The following is a 16,295-nucleotide window of genomic DNA, read 5'->3' on the forward strand; positions in this document are numbered from 1 at the left end:
TAAAATGAAAACAACACATCATCGTCATCATCAGATGAAAACTATTCTGACAGTGACGATGAAATGATAAATATGGCAAATAGCTCAGACAGTAGCAGTAGTTCTAAAGAAGACAACTGTAGCTGCACTGGTGCAATATGTGTGTGCGGACAAAATTCTATTAAAGTCCTTACTAATGACTCTAAAGAAGTCTTATTTGATATCATTAATCACATAGATGATGAAGATATTAAAACAAAATACTTAAAAGAGTTAAAAAATATCATCATTAATCAGAAAGGAAATCATCATAAAATAGAACCCTTTAATATGAAAGAGGTTATGAATAGATTTTCAGTTAAAGATGATAAACCTACTATTCAACATCTCCAAACAGAATTAAAATATGTAAAAGATGAAATAAAAATGGTTAAGCTTAGACTTGACAAAATAGAAATGAAAAATCTTACTAAAGAAGTATTACAAGCAGCTAATAAGAAAGAAACGACTGGTGAATACTTCACCGAAGATGATAATTCAAAAAATGATGAAGAATCAATCAGCGGTACAGCAGTGGCAAAGATTACTAAAGTAAGAGCCCATAGTTATCATATTTCTATTACCTTAAAGGTAAAAGACATTACGATAAATAAATTAGCATTATTAGACTCAGGTGCAGATAGAAACTGCATAACGGAAGGAATAATACCAACCAAAGACTTTAAAAAAAGTACTACAAAATTATATTTCGCCACATGAGAAAAATTAAAGATAGATTATAAACTATCAAAAGCCCACATTTGTAATGATGGAATCTGCTTTATAAATGATTTTGTGGTAACTAGGGATATAAATGAAGAAATTATCCTAGGTATACCTTTTATAACTCAGATTAAACCATATCATGATAATTTAGAAGCTATTTGTACCACAATATTAGGAAAGAAAATAAAATTCCCTTATCTTAATTCTATCTACAAAGAGGAAAGTGACTTCCTCAAATCAAAGACTATTTTTAAAATAAACCTGCTTTCAAATCAGGTAAATTATTTAAAAAATGATATAAAAGTTCACAAAATTGAACAAACTTTAAAAACCCCAGGAATGGAGGAAAAGATTAAAAATTTTCAAGAAAAACTCGAACTTGAAGTTTGTTCAGAATTACCCAATGCCTTTTGGGAAAGAAAAAGGCATGTAGTCGAACTTCCTTATATTAATGAATTTACTGAACAAGCCATACCCACCAAGGCTAGGCCTATTCAGATGAATCATGAACTCATGGAAGTTTGTAAAAATAAAATAAACGATCTCCTTAAAAAGAATATTATTAGACCTTCTAAATCACCTTGAAGCTGTGCAGCTTTTTATGTTAACAAAAGCGCAGAAAAGGAAAGAGGAGCTCCCAGACTTGTTATTAATTATAAACCATTAAACAAGGTTTTACAATGGATTAGGTACCCGATACCTAATAAAAGAGATTTATTAAAAAGAACTTATAAGGCTAATATCTATAGCAAATTTGATATGAAGTCAGGATTTTGGCAAATTCAAATTAGCGAAAAAGATAAATACAAAACTGCCTTCAATGTCCCCTTTGGACAATATGAATGGAACGTTATGCCTTTCGGGTTAAAAAATGCCCCATCAGAATTTCATGAAACGAACATAGATGGATTAGCTGAAAGCCAAATCTATAAAAAATTACATAAAGTAGGTATTGCAGTAACTACTTATAAAATGAAAAGAGCTTCGGATAGATATGCCGCTACATTAATTATTTCAGGATTCAATGGAATGTTAAAAAATTGGTGGGATAATTATCTATCAGAAGAAAATAGGAATCAAATTCTTACCATTAAGAGGATCTTACGTTTTATCTAAAAATAGATAAAATATATGCGGAATTAAAATAGTAAAGACAGAAACACTTATTTGTTAAAAGCTTTTATTCAAACATAAGAGAACATTTTTACAGAGGGGAGAGAAAAGATAGGGAAAATCTTGGAAAATTTTCGGATGCCTTATATTACAATTGTGGAAGTCTTATATAGACTTCAGATTTTTGTTGAGTTAATTTCAACCGTCTAAATGGACGATCTCAGTTTGCTGTCTGTTGCTTTACTGAAAGGTCGTCTGCTGCTTTTTTTAAGAGGCAGGTACTGTTTTTGTTCTCCTGTGGTTGTCGTTGTCAAGTGACTCTTTCTTTTTTTTGAAGAGTCGTTTGTCTTTGTCTGGAGAGTTATTGTCTTCAGATGCTATTCTTCTTCTGCGTAGGCCCGGTAGGCTTGGGCTATACCATGTGGGTCCTCCATGTCCCCATTGTCTTGATTCTCCGTTGAGGAGGATGCTGATACTGTGTCTAACATAGCCTGTACTTCTACTGGGCTTGCTGTATCAATGTTTGCTAAGACTTCCAAGAGTCTCTTCTTTAATTCTGCTTGTGAACTCTTTTTTCTTTACGCTTATGGCATCTTTTGGATTTTTCAGATGATTTTTTATGTTGGTTTGCTCTTTTGGATGGAGCAGCAATAGTTTTAAAACCGAAGTCTTGACAGAAGCTTCCTAATTCTGTTTTGGATTGGAGTCTGTCTTTTTTTATAAGACTTATGATGATTTGCTTTCTGATTAATGATGATATTTTTTAACTCTTTTAAGTATTTTGTTTTAATATCTTCATCATCTATGTGATTAATGATATCAAATAAGACTTCTTTAGAGTCATTAGTAAGGACTTTAATAGAATTTTATCCGCACACACACATATTGCACTAGTGCAGCTAGAGTTGTCTTCTTTAGAACTACTGCTACTGTCTGAGCTATATGCCATGTTTATCATTTCATAGTCACTGTCAGAATAGTTTTAATCTGACCAGACAGTTGAGATTAACTCAACCAAAATCTGAAGTCTATATAAGACTTCCACAATTGTAATAGAAGGCATCCGAAAATTTCCCAAGATTTTCCCTATCTTTTCTCTCCCCTCTATAAAAAATGTTCTCTTATGTTTGAATAAAAGCTTTTAACAAGTAAGTGTTTCTGTCTTTACTATTTTAATTCCGCATATATTTTATCTATTTTTAGATAAAACGTAAGATCTTCTTAATGGAGCAGCAACAGTGCTGCATCAGTCAACAACAATCAGGGGAGAAAGCCCCCATCAGAATGCCGTCATTGCGGCGGGGAACATTGGAACAATCAATGCCCCAATACACAAATCAATGCTCAACAAACTGTTGACGATGATGAGTCAGATCAGGACGACTCATTCGGCGAAGAACAGGTAGGGGCCTTCAACGCATTTGTTGGCTCCATTCATGATACCTTGGCGGGAACTAGTGCTGGCAACCCCAAGAAAAACGCATTCCCAATCGACAAGAAAGGGAAAGGAAAGGCGGATGAGAGGCCTCCCACATCTCAAAAAAGGACCTTAATGTTCGTTGACATGAAAGTAAACGGCAGACCTATTCGGGCATTGATAGACACGGGTGCTAGCCACAACTACCTGGCCTCAACTCAGGTGCAACGCCTCGGTCTAGCAGTGCAAAAATGCAAGGGTCGTGTCAAGGCTATCAACTCTCCATCTCAGCCAGTGAGTGGCATAGCCAAAGAAGTGCCAATGAAGTTTGGCCCATACAAGGGAATATTCGACCTCCGCATAGCTATCGTCGATGACTTCGAACTGATAGTGGGATTGGAATTCCTCAGGAAGACCAACACCATCCCGGTACCATATGCCAACATGCTCCTAATGATGGGAGATAACGGGGCCAAACCCCGCACCATACCGTGCATACCCATCAAGATGGACGCTGGAAACATCACGGACATGTAGTTAAAGGAGGGAACCAACAGACCTGAACCTACGGTTTCGGCTGCCCTCAACATCATCAAACAGACATCACATCATCGGGGTCCAACAGCTCATGTTGCCCCTCATTGTGTGAAGACTTGTCAAGCATTCCCAAAGGACAAGTCGGATCACTCAGCACAAGCGGGACTCTTGGAGCCGCTACCTGTCCCACAGAGACCTTAGGAAAGCATTTCCCTGAATTTCATCACAGGATTACCCAAGGTCGAAAATCATGCAACCATCATGGTGGTAGTAGACCAATTTTCCAAGTATGCTACCTTTATCGCAGCCCCACAGAAATATCGGCAGAAGATACAGCTCGACTCTTCTTCTCTCATGTTGTCAAACATTGCGGTATGCCCAGCAACATCATTAGTGACTGCAACCCACGCTTCACTAGCAAATTTTGGACCCAACTCTTCAGTTGCCTCGGATCCAAATTGAGTTAAAACTCAAGCCATCATCATCAGCAAACATATGATCAAACAGACCGGTTCAATGACATGCTGGAGGAATATCTCTGCCAATTTGCAACCGGGTCACAAACACATTGGGTGAAGCTTCTGGATGCTGCTCAGATGTGTTTCAATTCACAAAAGTGCGCCCATACAAACAAAAGCGCTTTTGAAATTGCCACCTGACAGCAACCGCTACTCCCACAAAATGTGAATGTACCAAACATGCCATCATCTCATCGAGCTGCCAGTTTCTCGACCGAATGGGAACAAACTTTAAAGATAGTGCAGAGCTATCTTGTCAAAGCCCAAGAGAGGGCAACGAGGTATGCTGAACAAAACCTTCGCTTTCCCCAACATCAAGAAGGGGACAAAGTGATGGTAAGAACCCCGAGGCGGAACTTGTTTGCAAAGAGGACCCAAGATCCTTGCCTATTGCAAAACTACATCGGGCCTTTTTCCATTGAAAGGCGCATCGGGAAATCCACATACCAGCTGAACACACCAGCCTGGTGGAAAATCCATCCAGTCTTCCATGTCAACCACCTCCGACCATTTCAGAAATACATGGAAGATCATTCAGAAAGACATCTCACAACACCGAGGGGAACAAACCTCCCAGCCAACATGAGCCTGACCAATCATCATCATCCGACAGGTAAGGCTCCAAGGACGTCGCCAACTCAGGTAGGGGAGAATGTCATGGGCTGCTTTCCATCATCAACCCATGACCCCTTGGATGCGCCCCGTGGTGTCCTAGCAAGCCTCCCAACGCCTAGCGCCACAGTCGGCCCCGTGGTCTCGGCAGCACCAAGTGACAAGCGAGCATGCGCCTCTGTCACCCCACCGATAATCAGTGCCAGCGCCCAGCAGCTGGTGAATGCCATCAGCGCCACGCGCAGACCCAATGCCAAGCACCAGCGCCCCGCCGCTGGCAGATCCAAATAGTGCCACGCGCGCCCACAGCAATGCGAGCGCAGACCCTGATGCTCAAGACAAAGTTGCTGCCATCAGACTTGCTTCCATAGAAGACTAAGTCCTTTTCATTGTAATTATAGAGTATTTTTACTTCATTCATTTTCAGTGTGCTTCTATAGCTTTCTTAGGTCAACTCATGTAACTTTGATTTATTTTTTTTAAGCATTATTAAGGGGGACCAGAGCATTCAAACATTCAAGCATTCAAACAATTCTCTGTACTGGTATCTCTCCCCCCCGACACCGCATTGCATTTTATAATAACTTTCATCATCATCAATACAATCATCAGCTTTCATCATCAATTGTTCATTTTCCGCTGCTCAATTTCTCACGACATTGGTTTTCTCGTACGACACTGACAATCTAGTCTAGCGTACGGTGAGGACCTTGGTTGGTGCATAGCAACCGCACTGACATCGGTTGCTTAGCCTTACGTCGCCCTTCCAAGGAACTTCAGGAAGGCGCCGCATAACAGGCAAGCTTATCATAGATAAGTGCAAAGTGCGATCCGCAGAAGCTAAGCAAGATCAGAAGTTCAGAGAGTTCTCATTTCAATCTCAAAGGAAGTGCGGACCGCACAATTATTGTGCGGCCACAAAATATTAGTTGTGCGACCGCAACTGTATTTGTGCGGTCCGCAGAAGAGCCATGTGCGGCCGCACTCAGAAATATACGGACCGCAGAAAGAGAGAGATGCGGCCGCGGTTCAGAATTGTGCAGCCGCAAAAGTCCAATCCTGCCAAGCTGAAGGAAAGTACGAACCGCACATGGAATTGTGCGGCCGCAGAACCTCCGAAAGGGCAATTTTGTCCGAAAATTCCACCACTGTATAAATAGAATAGTTTCACTTTTTAGGGCAACTTTTGTAACTTTTGACATCAATAGCCATTTACTTTACTTCTTTTAGTAGTTTTAGCTATTTTGAGCTTTTTGAATATTAGTTTTATCATTTTAATCATTAATATATGTTTAATTATCACTTCTTCTTCTTTATCTTCTAATTTAAGCATGAGTAGCTAGACTTTCACTAGGGTTATGACCCAACCCTAGTGTGTGAACTTGATGGTATTTGATTTATTGCTTGTTTATGGTTGGGTGTTGATTATCTAGCTTTGTTCTTGCTTTTAATTGAAGATTTAATGGTTGCAAACATTATTTCCTGCCTAATTGACTTGGTCTCTACTTGAGAAAGAGAGACTTAGTTTAGAAAAACTTGACCAGCAAGGAATTGGGTCAATCGAGAGATTGATAAACCCAATTAAAGGGTTGAATCTAGAGATAGTAAAACCCGACTTGAGCTTATTATCAACTGCTTTGTTCAATACACATTTGGACTCGAGAAAGCCAAATTAGGTAAAATCACTCTCTGACCGAGAGGTATTGAGTGGGTATTTGAGTGTTGATAGCTATAATACACCCCAACCAATAAAACAAGCTTTAAGGCTTACAACCCATTAAGCGAACACCTAGGCGAAGGTCATAGCCCTAGTCCTTTTATATCATTTGAAAAACAACCAAAAATAATTTCATAGTTTAAATTCTTAGTTTGTAATCTTAGTTTCAATTAGACCTAGAAATAACCTAAGTTTGTGGAAGTGCAATTTGAGATAATTCAAGCTCATACACTATAATATATATCCCTAAGACCCATTCATAGCTCCCTGTGGAAAATCGCCCCTGACTCCTTGTTGGGTAATACTATTGCATCGACCATTTTCATATCCTCAAATAGAGGAGTGAAATTGGACGAGATCAATTTTTGGCGCCGTTGCCAGAGAGCTAAAAAACGGTGTTAGCTATATATTTAGGTGTGTTTTTGGAATATCTTCTTTTCCTTCCTTGTTACTAACGTGTGAGTATTATAGGTGCAATCATGGCAAACAACGAGCTCGGAAACATAGCCGTGGGGGGATGTGGACGTTGATGATGATACAATGGATGAGGTCCCTCTTGAAACTCAAGCCAATAGACGAGGCCGACCACCTCAAGACAATGTGCCCGTTCCACCCCCACCTCCACCACGACCGGCTCCACACCGGGTGTTACCAAATGAAGGGTATGCAAGTGCTATAGTCCCACTCCGTATTAGAGTGGGCAACTTTCGAATAACCAATGTGATGCTCACTTTTCTTGAGCAACGAGGGTTTTTCACCGATGCAGCGGGTCAAAATGCATATAAACATTTGAAGGGGTTCGTTGATATGTGTTGGGGGAGCAAACAAACAAATGTCTCCGAGGACGCTTTGAGGCTAAGGTTTTTTACCTTCTCTCTATGGGGTAAAGCCTTATATTGGTTGGAACGTTTGTCAAATCATTCCATTCATACTTGGGATGAACTAGCGGAGAAATTTATTTCAAAGTACTTCTCTCCCGGACATATGGCCATTCTTCGGGATGAAATTCTAGTATTCAAGCAAGATCATAATGAACCACTACAAGAGATATGGGAAAGATATAGGACAATGGTAAAAGAGTGCCCCAACAATGATATGACGGAGAACATGATTCAACAAACTTTCTATCGAGGGATCAATACCACCAACCAATGTATAGTGAATCAACTTGCGGAGGCGTGTGATATTTTGGATGAAATGGCGAATACTTCATCGGCGTGGCAATCTAGAGCCAATGTCCCGCTAGGTTATCCAAATGTGATTCTTCTTCATAAAGAGTTACATGACCATGGGCAAGCAATAGCTACATTGACAACCACCATGAACCAACTGGCAAAGGCTCAACTTCAACAAGTGCAAAACCCGAGGCAAGTCAATGCCATGGAGGGAGTCAATATGATGGTAAACAAGAGAAGACCAATAAGTCCACAAGTGCAACAAAGAATGGGCAATTTTGTGCAAGATGATAGTGGATTTGATCAAGGAGATTCTTACAATGATCAAGATGAAGAGGTCCAATATGTGAATAACTTTAAATGGCAAAGAAACAACTACCAAGGCCCTAGTCAACAACAATGGAGACCTTCAAATAATCAAGGCAATTGGAATTCTAGCAATCAAGGCAATTGGAATAGTGGAAACAATCAAAGCAATTGGAGTGAAAGAAATATTGGCAAAACAATAATAATCAAGGAAATTGGGGAGGCAACAACCAAGGCGGGTGGAACTACAACCAAGGAAATCAGGGGTCGGGTTTTCAAAGGCCCCCGATGTACCAACAACCGAGCAACCCACCTCCTTATCCTTCTCATGATCCTAGTTCCTCCAACAATGAAATGGGTCGTATTGAGAATATGTTCAAGTAAATGATGGAGAAGAATACCGATTCCGATGCCCAACTTGCTTCACACAACATATCAATCCGTAACTTAGAAGTGCAAATGGATCAAATCTCTCAAGCTTTAAATTCTTGTCCTAAAGAGGCACTACCAAGTGATACGGTAGTGAACCCGAAGTGTGGGAACACTATGGGGTATGCCATGGCCATTACTACAAGAAGTGGAAAAGGTGGAAATGCACCTACCTCAATCCAAAGGCAACTTGTGGATTATGAGCAAGTGGTAGAAGAAGAGGAGATCCCGAACAATGTAGTGCAAGCAAATAATAAAGTGCGGATTGATATTGTTGACACAGTGGAAGAGACTCAAGAGGATGTGAACCCGTCTAGGGATCATGTGATTGACATACCAAAAATGATAGTGCAAAAATCTATGGCACCATTGCCTAAGCCACCTCCTCCCTATCCTCAAAGTCTTGCCAAGAAAAATGGTGAGAATCAATTCAAGAAGTTCATTGATATGATGAAGAGTCTCTCTATAAATGTGCCATTAGTTGAAGCTATGGAGCAAATGCCCGGATATGCTAAGTTTATGAAAGACTTGGTGACAAAGAAGAGATCAATGAATTTTGAAACTATCAAAGTCATTCACCAAGTGAGTGCATTTGTGCATTCGATGGATCCAAAGTTGAAAGATCCCGGTGCTTTCACAATTCCTTGTACTATTGGAAGTGCCGAATTTACAAAAGCTCTTTGTGACCTTGGGGCAAGTATCAACTTGATGCCCTATTCGGTTTTCAAAATATTGGGAATTGGGCAACCAAGACCCACATCTATGAGATTACAAATGACCGACCGTACAATGAATCGACCATTAGGGGTGATTGAGGATGTATTGGTTCGGGTTGACAAGTTCATTCTCCCAGCGGATTTTGTGATTCTTGATTGTGAAGTGGACTATGAGGTGCCTATTATTCTTGGTAGACCTTTCCTTGCTACGGGAAAGGCTCTTGTTGATGTGGAAGCCGGTGAACTCACTTTCCGGGTGGGTGATAAAAAGGCGGTGTTCCACGTGTGCAAATCTATGAGGCAACCGAATAGAAATGAAGTGTGTTCGTTCGTGGACTTGGTGATCGATGTGATTATTGATGATACAAGTGCCATGATTAATGTGGGTCATGTTGGAGGACATTTTGCTAAATTTTGATGATGAGGAAATGGATGGCTTCATGGAATGTGTAAATTCTTTTTAAGGGATGGGGTCATACAATTATGCACCTCAAAAACTTTCCTTGGAACTTGAAAATAGAAAAACTCCTCCTATAAAGCCTTCAATTGAAGAGCCTTCTATCTTGGAGTTGAAGCCATTGCCTCTACATCTCAGGTATGAATTCCTTGGCCCTTGGTCTACTTTACCGATTATTCTTTTCTCTTGTTTGATTAATGTGCAGGTTGACTCTACATTGGTAGTGCTCCACAAGAGGAAGAAAGCTATTGGGTGGACTTTGGCGGATATTCGAGGAATAAATCCCGCATTTTTCATGCACAAGATTAACTTGGAGGAGGATTCCAAACCCTTCATTGAACATAAAAGAAGACTCAACGAAGCCATGCAAGACGTGGTAAAAAAGGAGATCATAAAGTGGTTAGATGTTGGGGTTGTCTACCCCATTTCTGACAGTTCGTGGACTTCTCTAGTGCAATGTATTCCGAAGAAGGGGGACATAACTGTGGTCGCCAATGATAAGAACGAGTTGATTCCAGCAAGAACGGTGACCGGGTGGAGAGTGTGTATGGACTATCGGAAGCTAAACAAAGTCACAAGGAAAGACCATTTCCCACTACCCTTTTTTGACCAAATGCTTGATAGGTTGGCCGGTCGGGCGTTCTATTGCTTTCTAGATGGATATTCGGGCTACAATTAATTCCTTTTTGCCCCAGAAGATCAAGAGAAAACAACATTCACTTGTCCCTATGGCACTTTCACTTTCAAGCGGATGCCATTTGGCTTATGCAATGCACCGACAACTTTTCAACGGTGTATGATGTCGATCTTTACGGATATGGTAGAGGAATACCTTGAAGTCTTCATGGATGACTTTTCGGTAGTCGGGGATTCCTTTGATGATTGCTTGGCAAATTTGGATAAGGTTTTGGCAAGGTATGAAGAAACAAACTTGGTGTTGAATTGGGAGAAATTCTATTTCATGGTCGAGGAGTGTATTGTCCTTGGCCAAAAAATTTCAAAGAAGGGAATAGAGGTCGATAAGGAGATAATAGAGGTGATTTCTAAACTTCCACCTCCGACATCTGTGAAGGGCATGAGAAGTTTTTTGGGTCACGCGGGGTTCTACCAGCGTTTCATAAAGGATTTTTCCAAGGTGGTGAACCCCTTGTGCAAGATTTTGGAGAAAGAAGCTAAATTTTACTTCAATGATGATTTCATGAGAGCATTTGAATTGCTCAAGTTCAAGTTGACAACTACTCCCATTATCACCGCCTCGAATTGGAGCATTCCTTGAGCTCATGTGTGATGCTAGTGATGTGGTGGTTGGAGCAGTTTTGAGGCAACGTATCAACAAGATATTTCATCTGGTCTACTATGATAGTAAGACAATGAATGATGCACAAGTCAATTACACTGTGACCAAAAAAGAGCTCCATGCCATTGTGTTTGCTATTGAGAAGTTCCGCCCGTACTTGATGGGTGCAAAAGTGATTGTCCATACGGATCATGCGACACTACGTTACCTTATGAGCAAGAAAGATTCCAAAGCCCGGTTGATGAGATGGGTGCTTTTGTTGCAAGATTTTGACATAGACATCCAAGACCGAAAAGGAAGTGAAAACCAAGTGGCGGACCACTTGTCTCATTTGGAGGAGGAGGGGAGGCCGCATGATGGCCTTGAAATCAATGACTCCTTCCCCGATGAGCAACTCTTAGACATTTCAATGAAAGAGGTGCCATGGTTCGCGGATCTAGCAAATTTTCTTGTGAGTGGTATCATCTCGGATGAGTTCTCTTCAAACCAAAGAAAGAAGCTCAAATGAGATTGTCAAAACTATTATTGGGATGAACTGTATCTTTTCCGAATTTGTATGGATGGAGTGATTAGAAGATGCATACTGGAGGAGGAACAAGTTGAAATTCTTGGGGCTTGTCATTCTTCGTCGTATGGGGGTCACCATGGTGGAGCAAGAACGACGACTAAAGTGCTAAGTTGCGGTTTCTATTGGCCCACTCTTTACAAGGATGCAAGTGATCTAGTCAAGCGTTGTGATGAATGTCAAAGGGCAGGTGGAATCTCAAAGAAAAATGAAATGCCCCTCACCACCATTTTGGATATTGATATTTTCGATGTGTGGTGTATTGACTTCATGGGACCTTTTGTGAGTTCTTGTGGAAACACCTACATCTTGGTCGCAGTTGATTATGTGTCTAAATGGGTTGAGGCCATTTCTCTACCAACAATGAGTGTGGTGGCATTTTTGAAAAAGAACATCTTCACAAGATTTGGTACTCCGCGGGCTATCATAAGCGATGAGGGTCGCATTTTTGTAACAAAGCTTTTGACACCTTGCTTAGCAAGTATGGTGTCACTCATAAAGTTACGACTCCCTATCACCCTCAAGCAAGCGGTCAAGTGAAAGTCTCCAACCGGGAGATAAAGTGTATTTTGTCCAAAACAGTGAATGCTAATCAGATGGATTGGTCAAAGAAGCTTGATGATGCATTATAGGCTTATCAGACCACTTTCAAAACTCCTATTGGTATGTCTCCATACCGGTTGGTGTTTTTCAAAGCTTGTCATCTTCCGGTGGAACTTGAGTACAAGGCCATGTGGGCTTTAAAGAAGTTAAATCTTGATTAGGATGCAACTGCTACCCTGCAGGTTGCACAATTGAATGAATTATATGAATTATGGTACCATTCATATGCAAGTTCATCCTTGTACGAAGAAAGAATGAAGTACCTTCATGACAAATACATCTAAAACAGGGAATTCAAGGTGGGTGATCTTGTTTTGTTGTTCAACTCACGATTGAATATGTTTCCCGGAAAGTTGAAATCCAAATGGAGTGGTCCCTTTGAAATTATAGGTGTGACACATTTTGGTGCATTGAACTTGAAGAACAAAAATGATGATGTATTCTGAGTCAATTGTCACCAGGTGAAGCATTATTTGGGACAAGCTGATGATAGACATATGGTGGCAGTGATTCATTTGAAGTGAGGGTAATCTGCGTCGTGCCGCGACGTTAAATCGGGCACTTCTTGGGAGGAATGATTCTTTTTCTTGTTCATTTTCTTCTTCTTTAGATAGGTCTTATTTTGTGCTAACTGATTTTGAAGTGTGTTGTAGGAATGATTGTGCTTTACAGGGACTGTGCTCAGGAAAATTGGCTAAGTATGAAAAAAGTGTGGACCGCACAATTTTGAACGTCACAACAGAAAGGGATCTGCGGCCACACAATTCTTGTGCGGACCGCACAACTTGAGATGAAAAACTGCACACACTCTGAAGTTTGTTTGTCAAAGAAATGGCCATTGTGCGGCCGCACAAGGAAATCTGTGGTCCGCAGATCAACAAAGGGTAAATGCACATCAGGTAAAAGAGTGCGGACCGCATAAGAAATTCTGCGGCTGCACTCGTCTCTTGAACTTTTGGTATAAATAGTAGGCTGCACTCTACTGTTGAAACTTTACAAACTCTGAGAAATTAAAACAAAGGCAAAAATAGTGCACTCAACTGATTCACTCATCTGACACTTAATTCAACACCTTTGATCCTTCCTTAACACCACTTCATCACTGGTATGTTCAAATCATCTCTAGAATTTTTCAATTTTCTTAATTTAGTTCATAATTTGCTAGTTATTTTTAGACCATCTGTCAAATTCATATCCATGTGGGTTGTAGATTGTGTTGGGTAAAATCTTAGTTGCTATTAGGGGGAATGGGTAATTAGTTTATCATGTTTAATTGCTTCTACCATATCCAATTTGTGCATAAAAATTAAAACCCTAAAGGACTGTGCCCGATTTGATTTTGAAATCTGCGTCCGCACAAGGAACTGTGCGGTCCGCAGAATTGCATGCTTAGGGCATTTGGTTAGGCAAAAGTGCGGAACGCACTTGAAATTGTGCGGTCCGCAGAAATTCAATCGCGGCCGCAAAAAAGTGTGTGCGGCCGCTGATCGGGGCACTCTCTGTCTTCAGAGAGTTTCCAGTTTTATGGACTTCACTGTGCGGCCGCACTCAAAAATGTGCGGTCGCACTAAAAATTGTGCAGACTGCAGTTTCATCTCTACGGCCGTGCTTTCAAATTGTGCGGTCCGCACAACCAGACCTGCTGCCGCACTTGTAATTGTGCGGACCGCACTTCCCCACCCTGCAACATATTTTGTTTTGAAAATTTTCTGCTTACCTGCACTTGAACTAGAACTGACTCTTACTGCTGTTTTGTGAATAATATGGTTAGATCACGTGGTCGTGGTGATACATCAAAGGAGGGGTAAACCTTCCAGAGGCAGAGGCAAAAGCACTTTACCCCTCTCCCTCCAAAAAGTAATCAATAAGAAAACCACAGCAGGCCGAGGTATACAGTCGGAGCCTTCCGAATCAAGTTCATATGCCCCGTCTAGGGAAGCATCGGAGGGCAATTCAGTGCAAGAGCAGCTTGCTGTGCAATCACAACCACAACGGCCTCAGGACAGATATCGACTGAAAAATGAGCCTACCTCTTCTGAGAGTACTTCTGAGGGGTCGGAAGGGAACAATCAAGCTTTGGAGCCTTCTTCTACACATGCCTCCGATGCACCAGCTACTACAGTAGATGTGGATGATATCATAAATAATAGCCGAGGGGGTGATACCAGAGTTACCGACCTTGAGAGGTCGAAGAAGAAAGAAATCTGGGAAGATAGGTTCATCAGTCTAACTGCATTCAATAGGTTTCGAGAGTGGTGGCCGTCGAGATCGCTCACTCTTGAGCGTCAGTCTTGTTCATAGACCTTGACAAATACAACCCAGCAGTGCTGAGGTAGTTGAGAGAGAGGAAGGGGTGGATGTGGTTCACTCACGATGTGGTAGATTCCAATGAGTACTTGGTCCGAGAATTTTACGCCAATGTGGCGCACATAAAGAAGGGGACCAAAGTGACGAAAGTGAGAAATCTGAAAGTGAGGTTTGACCAAAGCACCCTGAACACATACTTACGGTTGTAGGATGTGGAGCCGGTGCAATATTTAGAAAAGCTGGCTATGGGCGATGCAACTCGCCCATGGCTAGCTAAGCTTCTGGCAACTCCTGGACCACCACCACCATGGATCACAACAGGGGTTCCAATTCAGTGGAACGCTCTGAATTTTGAGGCAAAGGGATGGAAGACGTTTGTGTGTAGTAGAATAGACCCATGCCAGAATGAAACAAATCTACCAATCCCGCGAGCAGTGCTAGTCGCCTCGATCATGGCCGGGTACCCAATCAATGTGGGTGTGGTGATGTCGGTCAACATGTCTTTGGTTAGAAGACAAAGTGACAGCTCCTACCCCTATCCCAACACTATCATGGAGTACCTTACAGATGAGGGGGTGGAGCCAAAGAGTTTTGACACAAAGGCTCGGGCAAAGAAGCCGTTCACTTGGTACTCTCTGAAGGACCCGAGTAACCCGAAGAATAAGGATCAGCCGACTACTACTGTGGGCCAGTCTGATGAGCCTTCTCTGGTAGCAGCAAAGTCAGCAGACATGGATCCTACTACAATAGTGCCTTTTACTAATACATCTACAGTGCCTCCACCCCCTTCTTCAGGTCCTTCAGCATCAGTTCCCTCCACTTCGACTTTGAGGCTAGTGCCTATGCCAACTCATCTACTATCTATGCTGCGAGTCTCCTAAACACTGGCGAGCCTCAACAACTGGATGCAGACAACCACAATAAAGATGACTGACATATCCAGTGTTGTTGCAGCACAATCATCCATCCCGGCATCCCAGATTCCTTCGACAGTGGAGGACACATTGAAGAAGATCTTAGAGAACCAGACCACCATCATGAACACCCTGGTGGCATATGGAATAGTGAATGAGGAGCTTGGGAAGCAGCTAAAGAAAATGAAGAAATCCCAGGAATCCAAGAAATCAGTTGACAGACTGATGATAGAGGTGACCAAGATAGCTGCAGCTGGTGACCTTCCATTTGATATGCTGATGGGGACAGATCCAGCAACACCAGTAGATCCAGCCGCACCAGTGGCACCATCTGGCCAGTCTGAGGAACCCGACCTGGCTGCCGACACTGCTGAGGCGGTACGACAGATGTTCACCAACCCAGCTACTCCCAGAGATATGGACACAGAGATATCCAAGGACACATAGGGAGTCCTCTTTACTCTTACCTTTCCTTATTCTTATTTTGTTAAGCATTGGGGACAATGCTTATTTTTATTCGGGGGGTGGAGTCTATTTGATAGTTGGATAATTTGACATTTGGTTTATAATAACTGATAACATTTCTCTTTTTCTTTTTATTATATATAGATTCTTCTCTCTCTCTCTCTCTCTCTCTCTCTCTCTCTCTCTCTCTCTCTCTCTATTGATGTATATATTCTCTCTTTTCCTCTCTCATTATGTATATTCATTTATGCTTTTAGTAACTTGCCTTGTAGCTTCTTTATTTTATTTTCTTATTAGTCAATGTTTAATTCAATAGCTTCTTGTTTAGTCTAATAGCTTCTTTTTATGTTTTAGTGGTCAATAAGCCTTTGGTTTTCTTAATGCCACAGTTCTTTCTAAAGGT

Source organism: Nicotiana tabacum, chromosome 22 (assembly GCF_000715075.1).
Source record: "Nicotiana tabacum cultivar K326 chromosome 22, ASM71507v2, whole genome shotgun sequence".
NCBI classification, from domain to species: Eukaryota; Viridiplantae; Streptophyta; class Magnoliopsida; order Solanales; family Solanaceae; genus Nicotiana; species Nicotiana tabacum.